This window comes from Lepidochelys kempii, chromosome 1, assembly GCF_965140265.1.
Source record: "Lepidochelys kempii isolate rLepKem1 chromosome 1, rLepKem1.hap2, whole genome shotgun sequence".
NCBI lineage: Eukaryota > Metazoa > Chordata > Testudines > Cheloniidae > Lepidochelys > Lepidochelys kempii.
In genome coordinates, this window is record NC_133256.1 from 216,407,645 (window position 1) to 216,433,409 (window position 25,765).

At 47.1% G+C, this 25,765-nt stretch overlaps 1 protein-coding gene across 2 annotated transcripts in view; it reads left to right on the top strand.

The window, feature by feature from the left end:
- The first annotated feature begins 3,083 nt into the window (after positions 1 to 3,083).
- Positions 3,084 to 25,765, top strand: part of MFAP5 (microfibril associated protein 5) — a 44,388-nt gene continuing 21,706 nt past the window's right edge. The window contains exon 1 of one of the 2 annotated variants that reach the window (XM_073313684.1): positions 3,084 to 3,099. The gene's annotated coding sequence lies outside the window, so the exon portion shown is untranslated. Of the gene's footprint in view, positions 3,100 to 3,560; positions 3,610 to 25,765 lie in introns of those variants that run through there. The other variant, XM_073313675.1, reaches the window with a different exon arrangement.

Consider the following 25,765-nt stretch of genomic DNA (forward strand, 5'->3'; position numbering starts at 1 on the left):
CATAAATAAGGGTAGCAGTAGCATACCGCCCCTACAATAATCTTGCAACCTTCCTCCCCCATCACAACTCCTTTTTAGGTCAGATTACCTACAATTACAACACCATGAAATTTCAGATTTAAATAGCTGAAATAATGAAATTTACAATTTTAAAAACCCTATGACTGTGAAACTGACCAAAATGGACCCTGAATTTGGTAGGGCCCTTCATATGGCAGTGGATGGAGAGACCGTGAAGAGTTCAGTCCTTGTTGCTCCTGTGCTGTTGGGCAAATGAACTCGATGGGGGTGTTGTACATTCCCTCTTGAGGAAAACAAAGCTTTTTAGGCTGATGAAGGTGAGGTCTCTCTCAGCAACTACAGGCCTGGTCCTAAGTCAAAGAAATGGGGATGATTCAAACAGAAAGTTTTATGGTAACCTTTACCCTCTGTGCTAATGCACCAGAGAACAATGTCAGCTTTACCATTAGGGCAATCAATATAATATTATTAACTCTAATTGGACAAAAGCTAATTAATGAATAATGGACCCCACTGCACAGTGAGCATCATGGTCACCTTTCTTTTTGCTTTTTCCCTTGCTCAGCTTATGTTGATAGCAAGACGTGGTATAATGCCTGATATGTATAATGTAAGGACTGTTCCAGAACCTCTGTGTATCTGGAATAAGATTTCATAGTTGCTTTCATGAAACATCTCTTGACACTAGGATCACTAAAAATGCAAGACAGCACTTTGGTCTTGAAACACAACTTAGTCCCAAATTTAGAGGGTGTTATTAGCATGTCAGAAGGCTTCATATATAAACTCTTCTGTGTGTGTATCATTGGATGTGTTGGATTTTGATAAGAAATGTGGTGGAAAACTCCTGTCTGTACATTCTGGTACTGATGGAAATGTTGGAACAGTTAATTGGAAATACATTAATGCTTCTTTTTCTGTTCACTAATCCTTTTCAAATCTATTTGGATTGTAGTGAATGCATATGTTTTTCACAAGTATTTGCCCAAAGGTTTATGCCAATACATTTCAGGCTATGAGTTCTTTCTTGTGAAATGTTTACCTTAACTATTCAGTTGGTCACCTACGTAACATAGTACTATTTCTGCCTGTTTGGATGATGCAATAAATAAATAAGAAATAGAAGGCAAGGCAAAGGCCCCTGTTCAGTACCACCCATGCATGCCCATGCCTCTTAGCTATGACACACCCTATTAGTCACCAGACATCCTCATTCAAAACCAGGGGTGGCCAACCTGTGGCTCCGGAGCCACATGCGGCTCTTCAGAAGTTAATATGCTGCTCCTTGTATAGACACAAACTCCCGGGCTGGAACTACAGGTGCCAACTTTCCAATGGGCCGGGGTGTGTGTGTGTGTGTGTGTTCATTGTGTAATGACCCATCCACTCCCAGTCTCTATTCAAGCCTAAGTTAATTGTATCCAGTTTGCAAATTAATTGCAATGGAGTCCAAGGAGAGACTGCTGAATTGGAATTAATTTGCAAACTGGATACAATTAACTTAGGCTTGAATAGAGACTGGGAGTGGATGGGTCATTACACAAAGTAAAACTATTTCCCCATGTTTATCCCACCCACCACTGTTCCTCAGACATTCTTGTCAACTGCTTGAAATGGCCCACCTTGATTATCACTACAAAAGGTCGTCCCCCCCCCCCAACTCTCCTGCTGGTAATAGCTCACCTTAAGTGATCACTCTGGTTGCAGTGTGTATGGTAACACCCATTGTTTCATGTTCTCTATGTATATAAATCTCCCCACTGTATTTTCCACAGAATGCATCCAATGAAGTGAGCTGTAGCTCATGAAAGCTTATGCTTAAATAAATTTGTTAGTCTCCCTTTTCTTTTTGCGATTACAGACTAACACAGCTGCTACTCTGTGACCTATTACTGTGGCTCTTTGGCAATGTACATTGATAAATTCTGGCACCTTCTCAGGCTCAGGTTGACCACCCCTGTTCAAGGCTATGATACTCAACTCAGTAACCTCCTCTCCAGTGCATGAGACACAACCAGCCTATTATTCTGTGCCCCCATATGTGACACACCATCCAACTCCCACCTCACCTAGGAGAAACCCAGCCCATTGCCCTACATTCCTTATGCCCATGATGGCAATCACACTCCCAACCCTGCTGTACCCCACTGTGTGACAGATGTTCCCAACCAATGTCCACACGTTTATGATAGACCCTCTCCACGCAGCAACCACATGTGTGTGACAAACCTACTTCCACCTACTGTGTTGTGCTTTTTCACATGACAGGCTAGGGTTAGGAGTGTGCCAACTGCACATCAGTATGTATAACAAATCAGTGAGGAAACCACTTGACCCTAGGGAGGGGAGGAGCAAAAAAAATCAGTGTTAGGAGGGAATGGCAGAGGGAAATTGCACGGAAGTCTGGAGACAGGAAGGTGAATGGGGAGTTGCAGAATGGGAAGAAAGGTTGAGAGCAGGCAATTCATTTCTATGATCTGCAACCCACGGATAGAGATTAATTTATTTGGCGCTCTCATGTACATGTGCATATGGGTAGGCTTGTCATGTGACCATGTGTAATCACTTGGGTGGCTATTGTGACTATGTGTGACTATGAATACAAAAACAATCTGAGAACAGTGTAGATTTTTAGAGTACTTACTAGAGTCACGCTTTAAACAGAAACCTAGTTTTAACCTTCACTATAGCCCCTGCTATAATCAGGGTGTATAAGAGGGCATTTGTCTGTGATTGAAAGGGTGGGGGTGTACTAGTGTGCAGGGGTGCATGATGTTGAGCATGTCAGTGCATGGGATGTTTCAGAGTAGCAGCCGTGTTAGTCTGTATTCGCAAAAAGAAAAGGAGCACTTGTGGCACCTTAGAGACTAACCAATTTATTTGAGCATGAGCTTTCCTGAGCTACAGCTTATGCTCAAATAAACTGGTTAGTCTCTAAGGTGCCACAAGTCCTCCTTTTCTTAGTGCATGGGATGTTAGTGTGCACGTGGCTATGTGACTGGGTGTGTTAGTGCGTGGGGGTGCACTAGCGTACGTGCCAGTATATTATTGTATAGGAGTGCTCACGAAGGAGTGCGTGTGAGTATATTACAGTGTGAGTATGCGTACATTAGCCTTGCTTAGTGTGAGTACGTGACTGCATTTGTGTCATTGCATGGTGTAGCAGCGTGTAAGCTGGTTGTTTATGTGCACTGTATTGTATGTGCGCATCTAAACCCTCCATACTTCCCCCTGCAGCAATAGCTGTGAAGCAGCAACGGCAGTAGCAACTCAGCTCCCTGCAGCCCGCACATCACCCAGTGCCAGCCGGCTAGAACCGGCCCCAGCAGCCCGGTCTCTGCAGTCAGAGTCAGAATGGCTAAACGCCCGTTTTGCCTTCCCCCTCCCGCTGCTCTCCTCCATCTCTCCCCGGAGCTCAGTGCGCGCTGGGCAGAATCACCGAGTTAGCTCACAAAATGCCTACGCGGTACTTAGAGACGCAGGCAGGACGGGTGGGGCCGCATCGGGGGGGACGGGGGGGGGGGGACGAGATCGGCTGAAGCAGGGGGGAGAAGGAGGGAGGCGGAGGAGAGAGAGGAGCTGGAAAAGGTGCTGCTAATTTATATCTATTTAAATTTTTTCTCTTTTTCGTGCCTGTTTCTTTCCCCTCCTGAATTCCAGAGCTGGAGACATTCAATCTGTACAGCTGGGTGTAGCTTAACTAATGGGCTTGGGGAGGGCACCATAACCCATCTGTTAAGCATGTGAAGGGCACAGACTCCTAGGAGGGAGAAGAATTGTGTGGTGTAAACTAGAAATAATGGGATGGAACTGAACCCAGGGATAAGGTCTGTTAGATTGTGGAACAGAGTCTCCCCAGGAAAGTTGATTTGCTCATGTCATTTAAAACTAGGACTAGTGGACAAAACCCTGGAAAGTAACTGTCGTCCTGCACTGGTCCCCGGAGAAATGGGCTAGATGTGACACAACAAGGCTTACCCTGTCTGATTATAGCCATTTGAGGGCTCAGGGTGTGGGGACTAGACAGCACATTTTGCTTGGCTGGTAACTTAAAAAGGCCAGAAGCTTGTGATACCATACTTTTGTGTACTTTAGAAAAAGGGAAAGAGATCATCAGGCAGACAGAGTTACAAATAGACACATAGGGATAGAATTGGAGAATCATGTAGATCAACGGTTCTCAAACTATGGGGGGAGCGCCTCCCAAGGGAGGTGCGGGAATGTGTCAAAGGAGGCGCCAGCTGTGTGCTTTGTGTGTGTGTGTGTGTGTGTGTGTAAGAGCTCTGGCTGTCAGCCCCAGGTGGCTGGGGCTCCTGCAGAAGGGCCATGCACACCCAGGAGGCAGGGATAAAGGGAACAGCTGGAGCCCCGCCAGCCAGGCTTGGGCTCTCCTTCTCCCCCACCCCATCCCTCACCAGAAGGCAGCCGAAGCTCTGGCTCTCCTTCCCCTAGTCCCCACAAATCCCACACCAGGAGAGGACGGAGCTCCAGCTGTCAACTCCAGGATGGCAGTAGCAGTGAGGAAGTAAGGGTGGCAATGGGGTGCAAAGTCTGCTGTGAAACGTGATACTGGTGAATATAACTTTTCACATTGCCACCCTTACTTCTGTGCTCCTGCTGGCTCAGCGCTGCCTTCAGAGTTGGGTGGTCAGCTAGCAGCTGCTGCTCTGCATTCTGCCTTCAGAGCTGGGTGGTGGTATATGTACTTGGGGAGGGGGTGGGGGAATGACTACAGATACAAAGAAGGGGGACCCAATCACATACATTTGATAACCACTGACATAGATTGATCTCAAGTCCACTGCTTAGCCAGCCAGTAGTCAGTCCCATGAGGAAGAACAGTGCAGCTGCTGCTAAAATGGCACTGCAGGGAAAGGAAATAATACTGGGGAGTTAGAGAGATGGGAGGAATATGGTGGCCTTTGAGAGCAAGTTTAATTTAGGGGGCACAGAAATGGGCTGCGATTGATGGTGGCAGTTTGAGGTGTTCAGCAGCACTTTGAGAGGGTTTTTTTGATGAGACCCCAAGATGTAGAAGGTGGACGGTGGGATGGGCTTCTATGTATCCTCTATCATCAACCTTGTCCTTTTCTTTTCAATTTTCTGCATCCCCATCTCTCTCCCTCTTTTTCTATCTCTCCATGTCTTTCTCATTTTCTTTTTCTCTATCATTCTTTCCTTCAGGCCTCTTTCCCCCCTTGCATCTTTCTGGCCCTCTCTCTTCTCTAATTCCTTCTCTCACTTTCTGTTTCTTTCTACTTTTTTCTTTCTCTATTTCAGCCTTGGGAAAGTTCCTTCTTTCTGTCTCTCCCTCTCTTGTTCTTGCCATCTATTCTCTTTTCTCTGTTTGACTGTCTTGTTCTGGGCCTCCATCTCTTTCCCACATTGTCCTTCGCTGAATGTTGATGGTATTTCAAGGGTTGGTGGGCATGGTTTGATGCAGGCGCAGAGTGCTGTGTCTTAGGGGCAGGACCGGAAAAGGGATGATAAACATTTGCCCTATGAGCCAAAGGGCTTTATAGAGCATGTTAAAGAGCCCCTGGGGTTATCCCAGTTCCCATGATGTTTTACATCTGGTATGACAATTGCACTAGACGATGAGTTAGATGGGGGTGAGGAGCTTTTGAGACTAAACTCATTGCAGGGAGTGATCACTCCATCAGATTCTCTTTAAACTGTCTCCTGGTTATATGTTCAGTGCCCTTTGCCTGCACTAAACAGAAGCAGCAAATTGTCAGGACCAGGGGGGTGTCTCTAGGATCTTCTATTCCCTGTGGGGGGAGCATTACACAAGCAATTATTAGGAGGTTGATTGGGGTGTGGAGTGACTCTGCTCCCTTTTCTTCTGCTGCAGCCAGTGAAGGTTTGGAGGAGAAAGAGATACTTTGCAGAGTGGGCAGAAGTAGGTCACTGCAGCTGGCAGCTGTAGTTGGTGCAGTGTGATGTCGGCAAAGGATGGTGGTGGGAGGGGGGAATGGCCAGAGCGGGGAGCGTGTGAGAAGCATCTGAAACAGAGGAAAGGGAATTGTGTGGGAGTCACTGGGAGGAGTTGCAGGGGCCAGGCAGCCTCCTGCAGGCTGATTGCATGAATACCAGACACACCCTCAATCTCCTTACAGTCCTTCCCCCCACCATCTGTATCTCCCATGCATGCCTGTGTGAGATCTTCTCATGTGTCTCCAACAGAAAGAAAGTAGAAGAGATTCCGGGCTTGTTTCTCCACTGCTTTGAACTCGGGGTTGTTATTTTTATCTGGGCAAAATGGTGTGTGTGTAAGATGTCACATGGTGTAGGCAGTGGAGAATCAAGCCTGAGGGGAGAGAAAGAAATTGATGGAAGAAATGAGAGTAAGATGAAGGGATAGAAAAGGATGGATGAAATAAATGACAGAGAGGCTGATGAAGAAAGGATGATGAAAGAATGTAGTGCAAGATGTTAAAAGAAGGGGAGAGGAAGCAGCCAGAAAGAAATCTGGACAGGGAGTAAGAAACAGATGGAGAAAATAGAGAAAAAAACAGAGGCAGAAAGGAAAGAAAGGAAGAGAAAAGGGAGGAAGGGAAATGTGCTAGGCAAAAATTATCCATGCTATATTCATTGTAATTGCTACTGTGTATGTGTGGGTGGGGGGTCATCTTCTATTTATAAATGCATCCAGCAAAGGGAGCATGTTCTCGTTGCCTCTGCCAGAATTCATGAGGGCATAAACTTTTTCAGCCAACTCTTCCCCCACCATCCCCACCCGCTTCAAAGAACGTCAGTAGTTCCGGCCTTACCAGCTCCACAAGGTGTTGCAGTCCTGGGAACCCCACCCAAAACTCTTCCAGTGCCCCCTCAATCCTGACCCATAGCACTCCTTGCTAGTCCAGTCCTGCCTCAAGCTACCAGTTCCTCCTATGCACCTCACTCTTTACCTGCAGCGCCTCCTGTTATTCCATCATGCTTCCTCTTACCCCACCCCCAGCAGCTCAGCTCTTTCATCTTGGTTTTAACCCGCAGCACCTCCTGCTATTCCTACACTGAGACCTATGCATAGCTCTACTGATGCACCTTGACTCTGGCCAAAGATCATATTGTCATCTTCCTCTTGAGTACAGTGAAAATATGTTTAATATACTGTTCAGTATGCATCATTTGACCTTTTGTATGTTTCTACATTTATGCCATAGCCCTGCCTGCTATAGTTTCAGCAACAGAAATAGAGAGAGCTCTAGTACTATTGTGTATTGTTATATGGTTATTGTACCACATAAGAATGCATTCATTTCTCTCTCTCTCAGCCATTCTCCTATTGCCCTTGTGGCAGCCTCCATCTGCTGCCAGAGCTCATTCTGCCTTGTGCCTCTTTTGGCTCTATCTTTCAGACCTCTGCTCTCCAAGATGCTCAGCCAAAGTCAGAATGGTGCAGTAGTCTGCAGACGCACAACACACACCCTCCCAGACATCTCCGCCCCCTCTCCTCTTGTGCTCAGTCCCCACTCTCTCCTTCCTGCCCTGATGCTGGCAGTGTGACTACTCCTCCCTTGCCTGCAGTGATCCCAGCCCTTACTGCAGTGCAATCCATCACTCCTGGCCAAGGTCTGTGTGCGAGTGGAGGGGGAGATCCTGACTCTGAATGGGATTGTGGGTGGGCATGGAATGTAAGTCTCCTTTGCTAAAAAGGGAGAAGGGGCTCTTGGAATACAGACCCTTCTAGAACAGAAACCTCCTGCCCCATTCCTAGATACTTTATTTAGTCAGTCAGTTCCTGTGTTTCTTTGAAAATAATGTCTCTGCCAACATTCCAGTGAAAGTGACAGAAAGGAAACCAAGGAGACAGACAGTGAGAGAGGTACAAAAAGATACATACAGCAAGAGAAACCATAAGAAAGAGCACAGAAAAGAGAGAAAGGGCTGGGGAAGAGGAACAGAGGAAGAAAAAACAGGGAGAGAGAAAAGACAGATACAGAACAAAACAATAAAAAAAAAACACACACAGGAAGAAACAAAGAAAGACAGTGAAGGACACAAGTGACAGAAGGAAAGAGGGAGCTGAAGAGTGATCTATAAGGAGAGGGGAATAGATTGATGAGAGGAGATCATTTGAATTTTTAAGTGTTTTTATTAAGCAAAACAAACATATTCTGAAGTGAATGTAAATATTTTCCACAGCCACATTTAGATGGGATTAACACACCTTTTAATTCTAAATGAAGGAACAACTACAGATGAGGATATTATTAGTGGACAATAAAAATGATCTTTTCTACAAAGTGCCCCCTCTCCCTCTCCTCCTCACTCTTGTGAGCTACTGGGGCACTTCAAAGATAGCTGCAGAGTTAGATAAAAGAGATGAATGATTAAAACATCAGTGAAGTCTACATTTAGGCCTTGACAACACTGGAATTGTAGCCATCTGGGAGCTGCACCAGTGCAAACATCTAATGTCGACATGGTTTATGCTGGTGCAGATCATTCTGCACTGCTGCAACTTACCCTAGTTCAAAACTGAGGTAAATTACTCCATAGCAACCCCTTAATGTGTGTGTATATATGTTTTACACCAGTACAGCTCCAGGAAGTGGCAATTCTAAAAGATGCTATACACTGAGTAAGAACATGCATTGGATTGGGGGTTGGAAAGGAAGTCCTCCTTTGGGCAGAAGAAGCTCCCAGGAAGAAAGGAGGAGGAAGCCTTCAAGCAGGGAGCTAGGGAGGAAAGGAAACACTGGAACAACTTCCTCCTATCTCACTGAGGGGGGTGGGGGGAGGTGATATGTCTGAGCTCTGAGAATTTCAACACACTTGGCCAAACATGGGGGCTTTGCATCCCATGTGACAAAGAAGGATGCTTGGCTATGGTATGTGAAGCTGCAGGAGTGAGGAGCTGAATGCATATTGGCTGAACACTCTCAGCCTCCCTTGTGGGCTCCCAGAAGGGTTTTCCAGCCCATCAGAACTGGTCTTGATGAAGCAGAGGTCCAGGTGGAGAGAGTTCTACATCCTCAAGGCCATCACAGTAAAGGTACAATCACCTGCGAAACAGAAAAGGATCAGGACCAAACTCCCCTGAACTTTGAAGATGTGAATTTCATAGCTGTCCCCATCTTTAGACTGGGGTGAACACAAGCCCCGATCTAAATACCCCAAATTTAGGAGAAGATTGGATCTGGCTTTGAACTCTGTGGCTTAGGTCCATCTCTACTGCCAGCACAGGGCACAATAGGGGAATGACTCAAAAGATGGTATCAGAGCTCAAGTAATAATCGATCCTATAAGAAACTTTCTGGCTCCCAGGAATATTCCCCTTGCCTACCCTGACTCAAATGAACACACAGTGTTACATTGAAACAGGTTACAGAAACTCATTAATTTCTCATTGCTGAGACATAGTAACCAGGCATTAAGTTACAAGTGTATGTGAAGGCCAGGGAGATGCAGAGATAGAGAGAATGAAATTAGCTGAAACTGATGGCTTCCCAAATGCATTACAGACTTTATACTCAGGGATCATTCGCCCGCTCACTGAAAAGCAGTGATCTCTGGGGTGGAAAGCATCATGAGAGTTTGAATTGCCCCAGGGCAGTTGGTTTTGTTTTGCAATGAAAATATTACATTGCCTGCATGACAACTTCCCTAGCAACATGTTATGACGTTAGGGTCAGTACTGACTCAAGAGGGAAGAACACCCCTTGCTGAGCCATTCACACTACTCCTTGACACGTGGAACCCCATCAAACCACACTAAAGCTTTGGGGATCTGAACACTCCTATGACTCAGAGGGGAGAGTTTCCCTGTGGCACAGCACCCCCTAGCATTATATTGGGTCACTGGGGTTGGCACTTTTCCCTCGAGTCACCCATATCATGACATGCATCCACCAAGGTTAACTTGGAGGTCCCCCAGATCTACTTTGCTGGGGTAAGATGCCTGCAGCCGAGTGAGAGAAAGAGGGGAGATAGGCAGAAATAGAGGGAGATTTTTGAGTTTCCTGGAGGTGATCAGATCTCCTGAAATATCAAGTTTCATGGGGAAGGACTGTGGAGAAAAATCACAGATTCTTCTTCCCCCAAAACCTCCCAACTAAAGAGGTGCAGAACCAGATCACTCAGAAGCAGAGCGAGGTTTAAAGGAGGAGCCATAAAAAATTAAATTGACTAGGGACCCTAGCTCTGAAGGTATATGAAATGTAATCATAGTGAACTAGGATATGTGGAGTGCTGTAGCTCCCTCCAGTGTCCACTAAGTGCAAGGGCACCATCCTCTATACTTTTTTCATTTACAGTTGTCCTATTTATAAAATATTGAATTGCCTCCAAGAATATTCACAATAAATAGCAATAAATTCATTGGCATTGAAGGCTAAACCAATGCTAACTAATATCACAAAGTCATTCTCCATCAACCCCCAAGCTTCCAACTCCCCTGGGTAAGCAAATGAGCCTTGCAGCCTGCCCAGAAATACAAAAACCTCAGACCCTGTTGGACCAAGTTGGAGGGGAAAGGAGAGGGTGTGTGTGGAGGAAACTGAATCCAAGTTGATGACCCCTCACTAAGAACAGCCTGCACATAGCTCCCCAGAGGTTTAAAACTGAGGGTTATTAACCCAAGTGCAATGTCTGATTTCGGCTGTTGTGGAGAACACAATGAGAAGGTAGGTGGTTTCTGAGTTATAAGAGACTCAAACCACAAAAAGATTTAGAGGTCAAAACCAACCACCTTGAATTTTTTTATGTGGCACACAGGTGTAATATGGTCCCTATGTGAAACACGTTCTGTGCTATCTGAAGTTTCTAAATGCTTTTCAGGAACTCAATCTGTATAGCACATTACAGTGATTCAACCTAGAGAGCAAAGGCCTGAATTACTGAAATGAGGTCCAGCTTCAAGAGAAAAAGTTTCCACCTCCTAGACAAGCACAGGTGGACAGAAGCACTCAGGGACATCACTGCTGGCTTGAGATCTAGAAACAGCAAAGGCTCCAAGAGACTTTTTACCCAGGTGCCAGGTATCACCTCCACTATTTCTCTTTGTTGTTTCATCACCTTATTGGCATCTCCTCTCTCTTGTCTGGATTGAGTTGATGCTAACTAGCCCTCATCTAAACCCCAGTCTTGGCCATATATAAAGAATTGCATTGGCTGGCGCCAGTGGAACAGATGGATAGCAGTGTAGCCCAGAATGCCTCATTAGCTCCCCTAATGACTGCAGGACTCCTGTAATTCCTCCCACCTTCTGCACTCCTTTCGCTGCCTCCTGGGACCAGTTGTCTCCTTCCCAGCTCTTTGGAAGGGCTGGAAGTGGGAAGGACCAGCTAGCCACTGACTTAATTTTTCATCCCCAGTGGTGGCTTGTCCGAAGGCTCTCTAAGGGTGGAAAGTGCTGGCTCACCCACTGCAGAAGCTCTGCACCAGTAGGGGAAGGTAGCGCCCCACCAGGCCTGGTGTGGTAACTAGGACACTTTGAGGATTTCCCTCGGACCTGTGCACTATGAATGATTGGGTTAGCATGCAGTTTCTAGAGAACCAGTGAGGGTTACAACTCTATGCCTCATGGGGCACTGCCTTCCCCTACAAGGTTTCCATCTCCTGCTGCCTTATTAATGAGGGACCTTGGGCTACTTCCTACCCTTCCTTCCTTGGGATTGGCTACAGGACTGTGACTATGCCTGGCAGCTCCCTTGAACCCAGGAGATGGGGGATGATTGGCCAGCTTATGCCTCCCAAGATCAAAGGAAGGAGCTGTGAGGTACAGGAGGCAGTAGTAGGGGAAGAAGGTCACTGAGCACCATCTCCAAGTGAGCAACAATAAATAGGGAGGCCTCAGGTCCTGTTAGGGGAAGGGGTAGGGAAGCTGGCCAGCTGAGAGTGGAGAGGGAGGATATTCCAGTGGTGGGAGGGGAGGTCATAGCTTTGCTCCCTCAGGCTCACAAAACATTTTGAAAATTTTAAGGCAAGGCTGTTTAAGTGGGTTCAAGTTATGATATGAATGATCACACAACTCTTTCTTTCCCTTTCTTTTTCTGTCCCTCCTATCTTCCCTCCACTCTTTTTTCTTTACCTTCACCATCTACCTAATAGCAGCCAAAATGGCAAATGCAATGCAGAAATTGCTCCTCATTCCTCCTGTAGATTCTGATTCCTGCCGTCTCTCCCCCCCCCACACAGTCCAGTTCCCTAGGGTGAGTCCCCTCCTATAGCCCATTTTGCAAAGCAGCTAGTGAAGGGAGGATGCTTAGCTTTCTAACTCCTGGCTCATGGACACGGGGTGATGTCATTACTCTCTCTGCCAGCTGATTCGCTGGTTGCCAGGCACTCCATCTGTCAGCTTTCCATGAAAATCATGCATCTTAGTTCTGGGCTTTTCTCTCCTCTCCTTTGTTTATCTGATCCTGCTTTCTCTGTTCCTGGGACATTTTTGTGCCCTCTTCTTGAAACACATATGTGGCCATCTAGGACTTCATGGTTGTCATCTTGCTCCACATGGAACATCACAGCAGCAGCAGTGATGAAACTGCATTCCTCCTGCTCCAAAAGCCCAGGAACTAACCACTTAAGCTAAAGGAGACTCCCCATTAGCTGTTACCAGTATAGGGTGTATGACACAAAGTGCAGGAGTCCTGTTTTCAGTAGAGGTCAATGGTACATGTATAAGGCATCTGATTTTAGGTTTTAACAGATAAATATTGGTAATCCCCCCCAAAAAATTATAAATTTGAGTTTACCCAATAAAAACTGGAAATGGTTACTCAGTTCATGTTGACTTCACCCTTTTCCCAGTGTAATTTGTGTATAAAGATGATATCCCTGCTCCCTGGCTTGTGGCTAAAGGCTTGTCTACATGGAGCAGTAATGCAGACTATGCAGAGATCTAATTTCTAAAATGCACTAACACATTGCACATTAGTTGGGCCATGTAGACCCTTCTTGGTGCACACTAGAATTTCCTAGTGTGCTTTAATGTAGTGCTATTTCAAACAATATTATGTGTATATACCAAGAGAAAGTTCAGAAAAACCCAGATTTTTGGACATCTATATAGAACTCAAAAATAGTTACAAAATAAACCCTGAAAATGAAATTAATAAACCCCCTAAAGCAGAAGCCCTATGTACATACATCTAGCCAGTTAATTTATATGATTTCCCTACCCATTGCTCTTGTGCTCAATTATGTTCTTTAAATGATCCTGAATTCCTCTTGTTACAGCACAGCGATGGAGCCAGGACTCAGAACCAGGATATATATCTGGAATTTGAAAGTCCTGTGGGATATTAGTGGAAAATAAACTTTAAATATAATTCCTTCTCAAACTGTAACAAATTGCATTAAAGAATGATACACTCAGGTCCCCAAATATTTCTGGAAATGGAAACAAGTGTTACATTTGGGGATATTCAGGGATGGAAAGAAAGGAGAAAGGAAAAGGAGGAGATATATGAAAAAAGTACCTAGAAAGAGTTACAGAGGGAAGGAGAGAGAAATGTAGTAAGAAAAAGATACAATGGGAGATTAACAGAGGAGGTAGGTTGTGGGGGGGAGAGCGGGAGGGGGGTAGAAATCAGATGCCTTATACATGTACCATTGACCTCTACTGAAAACAGGACTCTTGCACTTGGTTTCATACACCCTGTACTGGTAACAGCTAATGGGGAGAGAGACTTTTTGACTTTTAAAACACTTTTAGTAATATCAGTGCAGAAACACAGCAAAAACAAAAATACAAATTCAAAAACAGTTGCCAAGCCCCGAACAGTACAAAGTGCAATTCCAAGAGTCTAACTTATAAACTAATATCTTATATTATATATTATAAACTAATCACGTATACGCTATTTGGATCAATTTATTCAGTCAAATAGCTTATAAAAGTGTATAATATCTAAACTCCAGAAGAGGACGTAAAATCACTAAAAATCTAAAAAAAACCCCAAACACCAAAACAAAAAAGAACATCGGCAATCCCGGTACCAAATAATTTACATATACTTTTTAAAATGGCCATCTTTGCTTGACCCAAAATAAACTTTGCAAGGCATATCATAGATCTATTTGTGCACCTAAACTTAACAGTCAAAATAAATACAGTAGGAGAAAAATCAAGGGACAATAAACAAAAAATACCCTGAAGTAAAACAAATAATGGCTGTAACCTGGACCAAATAAGAAATGTATGAAAAATAGTCTCCTCTGTGTCACAAAAAGAACATGGACACCGACACCTGTGGAGTCAAAAGTTGCACAAACACATTCGTGGCAATAGCCCCGTGAAGAATTCTCCATTGGAGATCACCTATCTTCTTTGTGATGAGAGGCTTCTTTACAGTTCACCAGAATGGATGGGTGGAATCCACCACCAGAAATTGTTTTCCCCCATACTGTATCAGGATCATCAACAAGCATTCAAAAATGACATATCTTTACCACAAGCGTAAACAGTGACTTATGGCCTAAAATATTATAAATAAGTTCAGAAGACCCATTGAAGGCAAGCAAGCTGCTAGGCTTGTCAACATCCCAATCCACAGCAGGATCAACAGGCAGGAAAATAGAAGCATTAGTATAATCAGGACTGGTTCCCTCAAGGAGGCAACCGTCCAAACTGCAATATTACCCCTAGGAAGTGCTGATTCCACCTCTGATAAAAACCAAGCAACCCAGCAAACGGAGTGAAAACCAGGCTTGACAGCCAACATATCAGCTGAGACCCACGTAAAATGGTAAGACTAATCACATTAACCAGTTTTGTTATACCTGCTACAATAAGGGAAGAGACAAGACTCCTAGAAACAAGACTAGGAATGTGCATGGCAGGGTTATAAACAAGGAGTTCTGCAAGCAGTCCTGGGAACTCCAGCTGCCTGTCCTGTTGCCTCAGCTTAAAAACAAACACTCTAAATTGAGGCACCAGGGTTCGAAAAAATGTTCCAGATCAGAACCCAAACCCCCTACAGACCAAAGAAAAGCAAAGGCCATTTGCTTCCAAGAAACGGGCTTATCCTCAAACAACAGCTGTTACAGAGATTGTAACTAAAAAGTAGTGACTCTGCTCAAAGGATCAATGAGACCTTGAGCCCCTGGCACAACAGGCAGACACAAACCATTCTGCCTCAGCCAATGATGGCCATCCTAGCAAAAGTCCAAAAGAACCGTCTGAACTTTTTCTTAAAAGCATGGAAGGGGATCCAAAACAATACATTTGTGCCACAACATGGAGGCTGATAAATTATTAATGACTAACGTCTGCCCTCAGAAGGAAAGTTGAGGCAAACACCATCTTCACTTTTGCAAGTTCCTCTCCAGCTTTTTCATAACTCCCTGCTATTTCCAACTCAAATCATCATCAAGTCCCAGCAAAATATCAAATGCATTAAAGCCAGTTTGGCTCTACAGTAGTGCCCCCGGAAAAACTGGAAGGTTGGAGATTACTCAAATCCCCAGATGCAGTATGTCACTCTTCCAATTTACGTGAGCCAAGGAAGTCTGCTCAAAAGAATGCTGATGTTCAGTCAAAACCTGCACAACCATCAATCAGCCTTCATGTTGCCCACAGAGAGGCAGGCAGCCCCTGTACCTGCAGTGAAACCATGACCCAGAAAAACATTCCCTCTCCAATCAGCCGGCCCATCAGTTTGGTTGCCAGCCTCTGTGTGGGTCTCTTGAAAAAATAAAAAAGTGTCCACCTTTTTCTGGGACAGATACTCATAAAGAGCCAAACTTTTGTAATGTCCCTCCACCCATTCACATCAGAGAGCCACGTACAAATGTATCCATTAGACCAGTACTCATTAGAAAAAAATAAGAAAAAGGCAGAAACAAAAAAACCCCTCCTCCCTCCCAAATCTCAGACAAAACCACCATATTTTCCTATATCCATTAATCCCCAACATTTCCATTGGTCAAAGAGACATGCACTTTGATCATCAGGTTTTTTCAATCTGTAGCACTTCTGTTTGTCAAACTCAGACAGAGGCACATCTCATAGCATATGGAGCAGGCAACACAATGAGACTAAGCTCAGGAAACCAATTTCCCCTTAGCCACAGCCAGAAACCTATCAATAGCATCCAGGGTATATCCCCCATCAGGCATTCAGGGCTCAGGAATCTGAGGTCATTGAGCCTGAGAATGTGTGGGACGGAGTCACTGCTGACCTCAAGGGTTTGGAGTGTGTGTGTGTGGGGGGGGACGTCACAGAAATGGGAGGAGCTCCTGGATCCAGGGGGCAAAACTAATGCCTAAGAATTCTCCATGTCCCCAACCTCAGCAGCATCCTGAGCAGTGTGCTCCCTACCCTGCCCAAACTAGCCTGCTTCGCTGTACCCTCAGAAACTGGAGCTCCCTTCACAGTCAATGGCCATTTTTTGCTTTGGGGCTTTGCCAGGAAGCCAGATGCCACAGCCCAGGCTGTGGATTCCATAGTCTCTATTACGCAGTCAGGCTCAGGCTGGTAGGCCACTGAGTCAGGAGCCACAAACCCGGTAATGCCATCTCTCCCAGGTTGTAAAGGGGCACTAATGCCCCAGACCCAACATCTCAGAGACATCTGGAGCCTGTTGGGACCCAATCCCTGCCACAGCCACCCCACTCTGTGCTTCACTCTCAGAAACCCCACATTTCCAGGCACAGGGTCAGCATTCCTAGGGGCAGCCTGCTTCTTCTTGGGGCACTGATTAACCAAATGTGTCAGACTCTGCTGGGAGGTTCAGTGTCTGAGCCCCAGCTGTATTGCCTAGCAGCAAGAGCCTGTGGGTCCAGCAGTGGGGGAACCTGGGCCTTCCCTGCTCCACTAGGTTCCAACCCAGGGCCCTGTGGCTAGCCATTCAGACATGTGGCCTGGAGGATGGACGCCGCCAAGCCTGCTCCCTGGGTCACTTCCTATCGCATTCTCAGCCCTCTCCACAGCCTCAACAAGGGTTGGCTTCTGAACTCATGGAGAGGAGGGTGGTTCTCACTGACTGATCCGGAGGCTCTTCTCCTTCAGTTGCAGCCCTCCCCGCATATTCCCTGTCTCCACAGGGGTTTTTGGTGGCTCTTTCCACAGGGTCTGGTGTAGACAGTGTGCTGCTCCAGCAGCCTACCAGCGTAGGACTGCTCCCTTGCTCTGCTCACCCTGACTGAGCTGGGCCGTTCCCTTTTGAGCTCTGCCTCCACTGTGAGCATGCCCAGCAGGTACAGATGGGCATGACTTTCTGGGCCCAGTGCTGCTTGTTAACCCTTGGCTCCCCATTGTAGGGCTTATATATCCCATCACACTCAGGCTAAGACTGGAAGATGAGTCTTCCTCCTGCCACCTCCCCTCCATCCCGAAAAAAGAAATCAGCATTTGTGTGTGCCTGTTGGTGATGAAGTACCTGGAAGTCATAGGGCTCCAGGAAGAGGTACCACCTCATGATCTAGGTGTTGGTATCCTTCATGGAGTTTATCCAATGGAGACAGGGCATGGTCTATGATGAGTAGGAAGGAGTTCCCTAGGAGACAGACTCAGACTTTAAGATCAGAAGGGACCGTCATGATCATCTAGTCGAGTGGTTTTCAATCTGTGATTCATGCACCCATGGGAAGTGGGATCCCAGACTATGTGTAAGGGGTCTGTGAAAGGTTGTCATTACCATACATCAGTGGTTTTCAGCCTGTGGTCTGCAGATCCCTGGGGGTCCACAGACTATGGCTAAGATTTTCAAAGGGGTCCATACCTAAGATCCCTGTAAGGTGCGTGGCCACGCAGCAGCCTATTTAGCATCGTGCAGGCACTCAGGGAACCCGCCCAGCTGGGACCTGCTGCAACCAGTCCGAACCCAGCCCCAGCCCCAAACTAGCTCCCAACCTGCCATAGCTGGGGCAGGGGCACCCCTTCCCCGGCCCCAACTCAGCCATGGACCTGCCGGGGGAGGGGGGCCCTTGCCCCGGCCCAAACCCACAACCCAGACCTGGCCTGGACCTGCTGCGGCCAGGGTGCCCTCCCCTGGCCCAAATCCAGCCCCGACCCCGGCTATGTCACACATCACCTCCATATTGGTGCACAGAACAAAATTCATTCAGCATGTGTGGGAAAAATTAGAGGGAACACTGGCGTACCTCCATTTGAAATTTTTTAGGAGTCTGCAAATAATAAAAGGTTGAAAACCACTGATCTAATCTAATCTTCTGCACATTGCAGGCCACAGAACCTCATCCACCCATTCCTGTAATAGACCCCTAACCTCTGGCTGAGTTACTGAAGTCACAGAATCACAGAAATGTAGGGCTGGAAGGAACCTCAAGAGGTCATCTAGTCCAGCCCCCTGATCTGAGGCAGGACCAAGTCTACTGAGACCATCCCTGACAGGCATTTGTCCCGCCTGTTCTTAAAAACCTCCAGTGACAGGGATTCCACAACCTCCCTTGGAAGCCTATTCCAGTGCTTACCTATCCTTACTGTTAGAAAGCTTTTCCTAATTCCCTACCTGCAGATTAAGCCCAATACTTCTTGTCTTACTTTCAGTGGAGATGAAGAACAATCAATCACCATCCTCTTTATAACAGCCCTTAACATATTTGAAGACTTATGAGGTCTCCCCTCAGTTTTCTTTTCTCAGGGACTAAAAATGCCCAGTTTTTTTTTTTAAACTTTTCCTTATAGGTCAGGTTTTCTAAACATTTTTTCAGTTTTGTTGCTCTCCTCTGGACTCTCTCCAGTTTGCCCACATCTTTCCTAAAGTGTGGTGCTCAGAATTGGACATAGCACTCCAGCTGAGGCCTCCCCAAGTCCTCAAATCATCATTAGGGCTACGATTTTGTCACAGAGGTCATGGAAGTCATGGAATCTGTAACTTTCATAGACCTTCATGACTTGAGCCTCCAGCTCCTGGGAGCTGTAGGGTCCCTTGCCACCCCTGGCAGCTGGGAACTGTGGGGGCCAAGCTCGCAGCTGCCACAGAGCTCCCATGCCGTGGGGAGACCCCAAGCTCCTGGCCACCACAGGCAGTGCCCCCCGCCCCCGTGAGCTCCTGGCTACCATAGAGGTGCTTTGCAGCTCCTGGCTGCTGCGGAAGCCCTGGAGCACAGAGCTGCCATGGACGGCTGGGGTGCCGCAGAGCATGAAGCCGCCATGTGCAGCTGGGGTGCCCTGGAGCTCCAAGCCACTGCAGGCCATTGGGGTGCCCTGGAGCTCCCAGCTGCCATGGGCTGCTGGAGTGCCCTGGAGCTCTGAGCCCTGCCACGGGCAGTAGGGGGACCCTGTATCTCTGAGACAGGCTCCCCTAGGTGGTGTGGGGAGCCTGCAGCTCCCTATTTTGTCATGCATATTTTTAGTAAAAGTCACAGATGGTCACAGAAGCCTGTGACCTTTTTCTTTATTCATAGAATCATAGAACTGGAAGGGACCTTGAGAGTTCATCTAGTCCAGTCCTTGCACTCATGGCAGGACTAAGTGCCTGTGACCTGTGACTTTTACTAAAAAGATGTGACAAAATCTTAGCCTTAATCATGACTTAACTTCAAATTACAGAGAATCTACCATTTGAACAAGTTTAAACCTGCAAGTGACCCATGCACCACGCTGCAGAAGAAGGTGGGAGAATAGCTTCAGCGTATTGTGTTACATAGTCCACAATCAATAATGTGGGTTTTCTCAAGGGGCCCCACTAAATGTCCACCCATTCAAAAGGTACCCCCACCAGAGAGTGGAACCAGGGTGTCCCTTCGGGTCCTCCCAGCTGACATTCAGGGCATGAGGCACAAAAATTGCCTATTTCTTTGTGTATCCCCAGCCAGAAGAACCCGAGGGCAATTCTCTCCAGCATCTTTTCTCTCTCCAAGTGTCCCACACACAGCACCAAGTGTGCTGGGTGGAGAACCATCTGGCAGAACTTTTTGGGGACCAGGAGCTGTCTCACTGTCTCCTGCATTTGGGGGTCCCACATTACCCTGTAGAGCCATTGATTCTGGAGCTTGAAGTGGGGCCACTGCTTTAGTTGTCGAGATTTACGCTTTTCTCCATCAGAGAAGGCTATCTGCTCCCATGCCCAGCTCCGAGTCTGTTCCTGCATGAAATCTTCATTCTTAGGTAGCCATATAGGACTTACACCTTTGGGTGCCCCTGAGCTATCAGGCAACTGGGTTGACATTCCTGGCTGACAGGAGTGACCTTCCCCAGGGTCTTCCATTTTGCCCTGCCCCATAAACCCCCTCTGAGATTGGGCTGATTTCCATTTTTGGGGAAGGGGGGGTGGGTCTCCGCTCCACCATTTCAGGACCTCCTCAACCATTTAACCTCCTCAACTCAAGTTGCAGTGGGAGAGGTTTAGATTGGATATTAGGAAAAACTTTTTCACTAAGAGGGTGGTGAAACACTGGAATGCGTTACCTAGGGAGGTGGTAGAATCTCCTTCCTTAGAGGTTTTTAAGGTCAGGCTTGACAAAGCCCTGGCTGGGATGATTTAACTGGGAATTGGTCCTGCTTCGAGCAGGGGGTTGGACTGGATGACCTTCTGGGGTCCCTTCCAACCCTGATATTCTAAGATTCTATGATTCTATGATTTTCAGTCCTGCCTTAGTATTCTGGGGTAGACCAGGGTGCCCAATAGCCCTATCCAGTAGGTCTTGGTGTAGCCCCTTATCCTCAGCTGCACTTCCATTGTGGGGTAGGGTTAAATGTCCCAGTCTATGCACTGGAGATAGATGGGAGTGCTTGACATGTCGAGAGACTACTAAATTTTCTTGCACAATTGTTTGGTTGCATCCAGAGTCTACCAGGCCTGTTACCTCAGACCCAATGGCCCATGCTAGGATTAGCATCTTGGCTGGGTGCTGTCTGCAAGCCTTAATGCATGCAGTCCAGGTCTGGCTATAGCTGCAGTCCAAGGGGTATTCCTACCTAAAAATGTCCTTTCTGTCCACACTCAAAACAGTTACCCTTTGGAGCTGCGGCTGGCTGGCCCTCCTCTGGGGTTGTGGGGTTTCCCAGGGGGCATTTACTCCGCTTCCCAGGGACCTTGGTCCCCTTGCAGCTCCACCTTGGTGGCGGGGGTCAGGCCCCGTGGACAGGAGCAATCTAAAGTGGAGCATCCAATTCAGCAATCCTGGGCTCTCCATCCCAGCCCGGCCTCCACTATGTGTCGGTGTCCTGAGTTCAGGTGTCTTGGTCCTAAGTATCAGCGAGGCCGGACCCGCTGCAGCCACATAATTCTCCATTAGGGTTACAGCCTCTGCCAGTGTTGCTGGTCGATGGCGCTTCACCCATCCTCTCCCACCGGCCAGGAGAACCTGGATGAACTGCTCCAGCAGGATAGGCTCTGCTACTTGTACTCCAGTCGGCTTCTTGGTGTCCAGCCACAGCCAGCGCCAATGCTGTTCTTTCAGGCACTGTGCCACTACCCCAACCACGCTCCCGGCGGGTATTTTTCCTTCCTGAGTCATTGGTGGAATGTCTCGGGGTTGATAACCATGTAGTCTAAAATGGCTGCTTCTACGTTAACATAATCCAGTGCCTCTATGGGGTCCAGGATCCTGTAGGCGACTTGGGCAGGTCCCATCAAATACAGGGCTATGAGGATGGCCCAGTGTTTCTGTGGCCAGCACGCTGCAGCAGGCCGCTCCTCAAAGGTAGCCAAGAAGGCTTCTGGGTCACCCTCGTGACCCATTTTCGTGAGCTTGACGAGCAGCCCAGGGGGAGGGACATCACCTGAGTGTCCTGGCAACGCAGCATTAGATGCGCTCTGGGCCGTCAGGAGTTCCGCTACCGTTGCGTAGGCATTGCTGTTGCTCCTGCCGCTGGGCTGCCAGCTCTCTGAGCAGCTGCTGCTGCTGGGCTGCTTGCTGTTGCTGCTGGCAGGTATCAGTTGCAGTAGCTGCCCCTCGTTCTTGCTGTTTTTGGACTGCCTGCTGTTGTTGGCTCTCTATTATCCATTTAATCAGCTTTTCTGCATCCATGGTCTCTTTTGGGCCAGTTTTGTCGGTAGGTGCACCATCCTCTTATCGGAACTGAGTCGATGCCCATGTTCACCACCAGTTGTCCAGGTCTTTGGTGTTCAATCCCCAGCGGTAATGCCTAGTGTCGAGAGTCTAAGGCTGGTGGTAGGGGAACCCAGGCCCTCCTACTTCAGCAAGTGCAACCTAGGGCCCTGTGACTGGTCAGTTGGATCTGCAGCCTAGTGTGCAGACACCCCTCACTCATCAAGCCTGGTCCCTGGGTCGTTTCCTACCACATCCTCAGCCCCCTTCAAAGCCACAACAAGGGTTGGCTTATGAACTCACGGAAGAGGGGTGTGTTCTCATTGACTGTGATCTGGAGGCTCTTCTTCAGTTGTGGCCTCCTGGCCCTGGTCTCCATAGGGACCTTTGGTGGCTCTGCAGCAGGGCTGGTCCTGGTGGTGTGGAGCTCCTGTGGTCTCTCTGCAGGAACTACGAGCACAGGACTGCACCCCTGCTCTGCCTGAGCTGGGTCACCCCCCTTTGAGCTCTGCCTCCATCATGAGCATGCCCAGCAGGTGCGGCTGAGCATGATCTTCTGGGCCAAAGCTGCTTGTTAACTCTTGGTTCCCTGGTGTGGGGTTTATACAACCAATCACAGACTCCCCACAATGAAAACAGGTCATGTCCTCAGTGGCAACAAACACATATGTAGTCACACTTCCCAATCCTATACTTCAGGGAAACCTTTAAAACTTTGGAAGCATTTTTTAACATAGAATCATAGAACTGGAAGGGACCTGCTCTTAAAAATCTCCAATGATGGAGATTCCACAGCCTGCCTAGACAATTTATTCCAGTGCTTAACTACCCTGACAGTTAGGAAGTTTTTCCTAATGTCCAACCTAAACCTCCCTGGCTGCAATTTAAGCCCATTGCTTCTTGTCCTATCCTCAGAAGTTAACGAGAACAATTTTTCTTCCTCCTCCTTGTAACAACCTTTTATGTACTTGAAAACTATCAAACTATCTCAGTCTTCTCCAGACTAAAACCCAGATTTTTCCATCTTCCCTCATAGATCATAATTTCTAGACCTTTAATAATTTTTGTTGCTCTTCTATGGATTTTCTCCAATTTGTCCACATCTTTCCTGAAATGTGGTGCTCAGAACTGAGCACAATATTCCAGTTGAGGCCTAATCAGTACAGAGTAGAGCAGAAGAATTACTTCTTGTGTCTTGCTTACAACACTCTTGCTAATACAGCTGTGACAGGGTTGGGACTCACCCCCACAGTGCCTCCTGTTGGTAACTCTGGGAATTAGCTCAGTCCATGTGGAGCGCCTTCCACTGGCAGCATCCGGTCCATCTCTCACCCTGTTAGCACCCGGACCCGCTTTGCTCCCGTCTCTCAGTGTTCTCTTCAGGACACTGCCCTCCAGCAGTGCCCCCTAGTCCACACTCACCCCCTTCCCGGGGTGGGGTGGTTAACAGCAGTCTTTTCTCTTCACCCCAGCTGCAGTGGCCAACCACCTCCCCAAAATGTAACCCCTTCTATCAGGGGTCAGATGCAGTCTGCTGTGGCCATGCCTAATGGCCAGGTGTAGTACAAGGGGGAAGGGAGGACCCAGGCCCACCTTTTACTCTGGGTCCCAGCCCAGGGACCCTCTAACAGCAGCCTCCCTGCCCTCCTTTGCTCCCCTTGTCCACTTCTCTCTGGGCTGCTTCCCCTTCAGCCCCCTTGTGGGCCCTTCTATCAGGGCCTGCAGCCTGGCAGGTATTGGACTGCATCTCTCCTCAGCTCCCCCAAGGCTGGGCTGGGCTGGGCTGGGCTGGGCTGGGCTGGGCTGGGCTGCTTCACTCAGGAGACAGACCTTCTCCCTTGAAGGTCTGGGAAAGACTGCCTGCCTCTGCCCTGGCAGCCTTTAAATAGGGCCTAGCCTGGCCCTGATGGGCTGCCTCTTGCTCAGCCCTGATTGGCTCCCCGCAGACCCTCTCTGATTGGCTGCCTGTCTGCGCAGCTGCTCTGGCCTTCTGTAGCCCAATCTGGCCTGGGGGTGGGGCACCGCCTCACCACAACATCCCAGAATGATCTTTGCTTTTTTTGCAACAGTGGTAAACTGTTGACTCATATTTAGCTTGTGATCCACTGTAGCCCCTAGATCGTTTTCCGCAGTACTCCTTCCTAAGCAGTCATTTCCCGTTTTGTGTATGTGCAACTGATTGTTCCTTCCTAAGTGGAGTACTTTGCATTTGTCTTTATTGAATTTCATCCTGTTTACTTCAGACCATTTCTCCAATTTGTCCACATTATTTTGAATTTTAATCCTATCCTCCAAAGCTCTTGCAACCCCTCCCAGCTTGGTAGTGTCCGCAAACTTTATAAATTTGTTCTGTATGCCATTTTCTAAATCATTGATGAAGTTATTGAACAGAACCAGACCCAGAACTGATTCCTGTAGACCCCATTTGATATGCCCTTCTAGCTTGATTGTGAACCACTGATAACTACTCTCTGGGAACAGTTTTCCAACCAGTTAAGCACCCACCTTATAATAGCTCCATCTAGGTTGTACTTCCCTAGTTTGTTTATGGGAAGGTCATGCAAGACAGTATCGAAAGCCTTACTAGAGTCAAGATATACCACATCTACTACTTCCCCCCCATCCACAAGACTTGTTACCCTGTCAAAGAAAGCTGTTAGATTGATTTGACATGATTTGTTCTTGACAAATCCACGCTGACTGTTACTTATCACCTTATTATCATCTAAGTGTCTGCAAATTGATTGCTTAATTATTTGCTCTATTATCTTTCCAGATACTGAAGTTAAACTGACCGGTCTGTAATTCCCCGGATTGTCTTTATTTGCCTTTTTATAGATTAGCACTCTATTTGCCCTTTTCAAGTCCTCGGAAATCTCTCCCATCTTCCATGACTTTTCAAAGATAATAACTAATGGCTCTGATATCTCCTCAGTCAGCTCCTTCAGTATTCTAGAGAGACATGCCAAACGCGCGCGCGCAAAAAAAACCCACCATGGAAATTGAGCTTGTTTTTGGCCTAATTGGCTTGTGAGTTTCTTGTTGGCAAATTTTTGGCTTGTAGCTTGTTCCTTCTTTTTTTTTTTTTATCAGCTCCCGGCAAGCAGGGGTAAGGGGGGCAAGCGGGGCAATGGTTTAGAGAGTCAGGGGTGCACAGCGGGCCCAGCACAGTCCCAGACTGCATGCTGGGGGGGATCTAGTCACATACAGTGTTGGGGTTTTTAGAGATTGGCTTGTTTTGGCCTTGTTTTGAAATGGGATTAGCTTGATTTTTGGCTCATTGTGAGTCGGGGTGCTTATTTACCATGTGAAAGTTAGCAACTGTGATTCTAGGATATATTTCATGAGGCTCTGCCGATAAGAAGACATCTAACTTGTCTAAGTAATTTTTAATGTGTTCTTTCCTTATTTTGGCTTCTGATCCTACATCATTTTCACTGGTATTCATTAAGTTAGATGTTCAATTGCTACTAAACTGGTTGATGAAAACAGAAACAAAGAAGTCATTTAGCACTTCTGCCATTTCCACATTTTCTGTTATTGTTTTTCCCCCCTCACTGAGTAATGGTCTGTGTTATATCCTTGGGGGCAACAGTTTTAGGAAGAAATCACTGGAGACAGAGAGAGCTGTAAACCTTAAAAGCAGTCATTTATTGCCACTCACTGAACTAACCAAACACCAGCCAAAACGGGCTGGGCTATCCCCTAATAATCTAACTCAGTTGCCATAGCAACACAAGATTCTATTACCACGACAAGCAAATACACAACAGTCCGACCCTGTTCTTGGTCTTCCTTTTGCTTATAATGTATTTGTAGAATGTTTTCTTGTTAC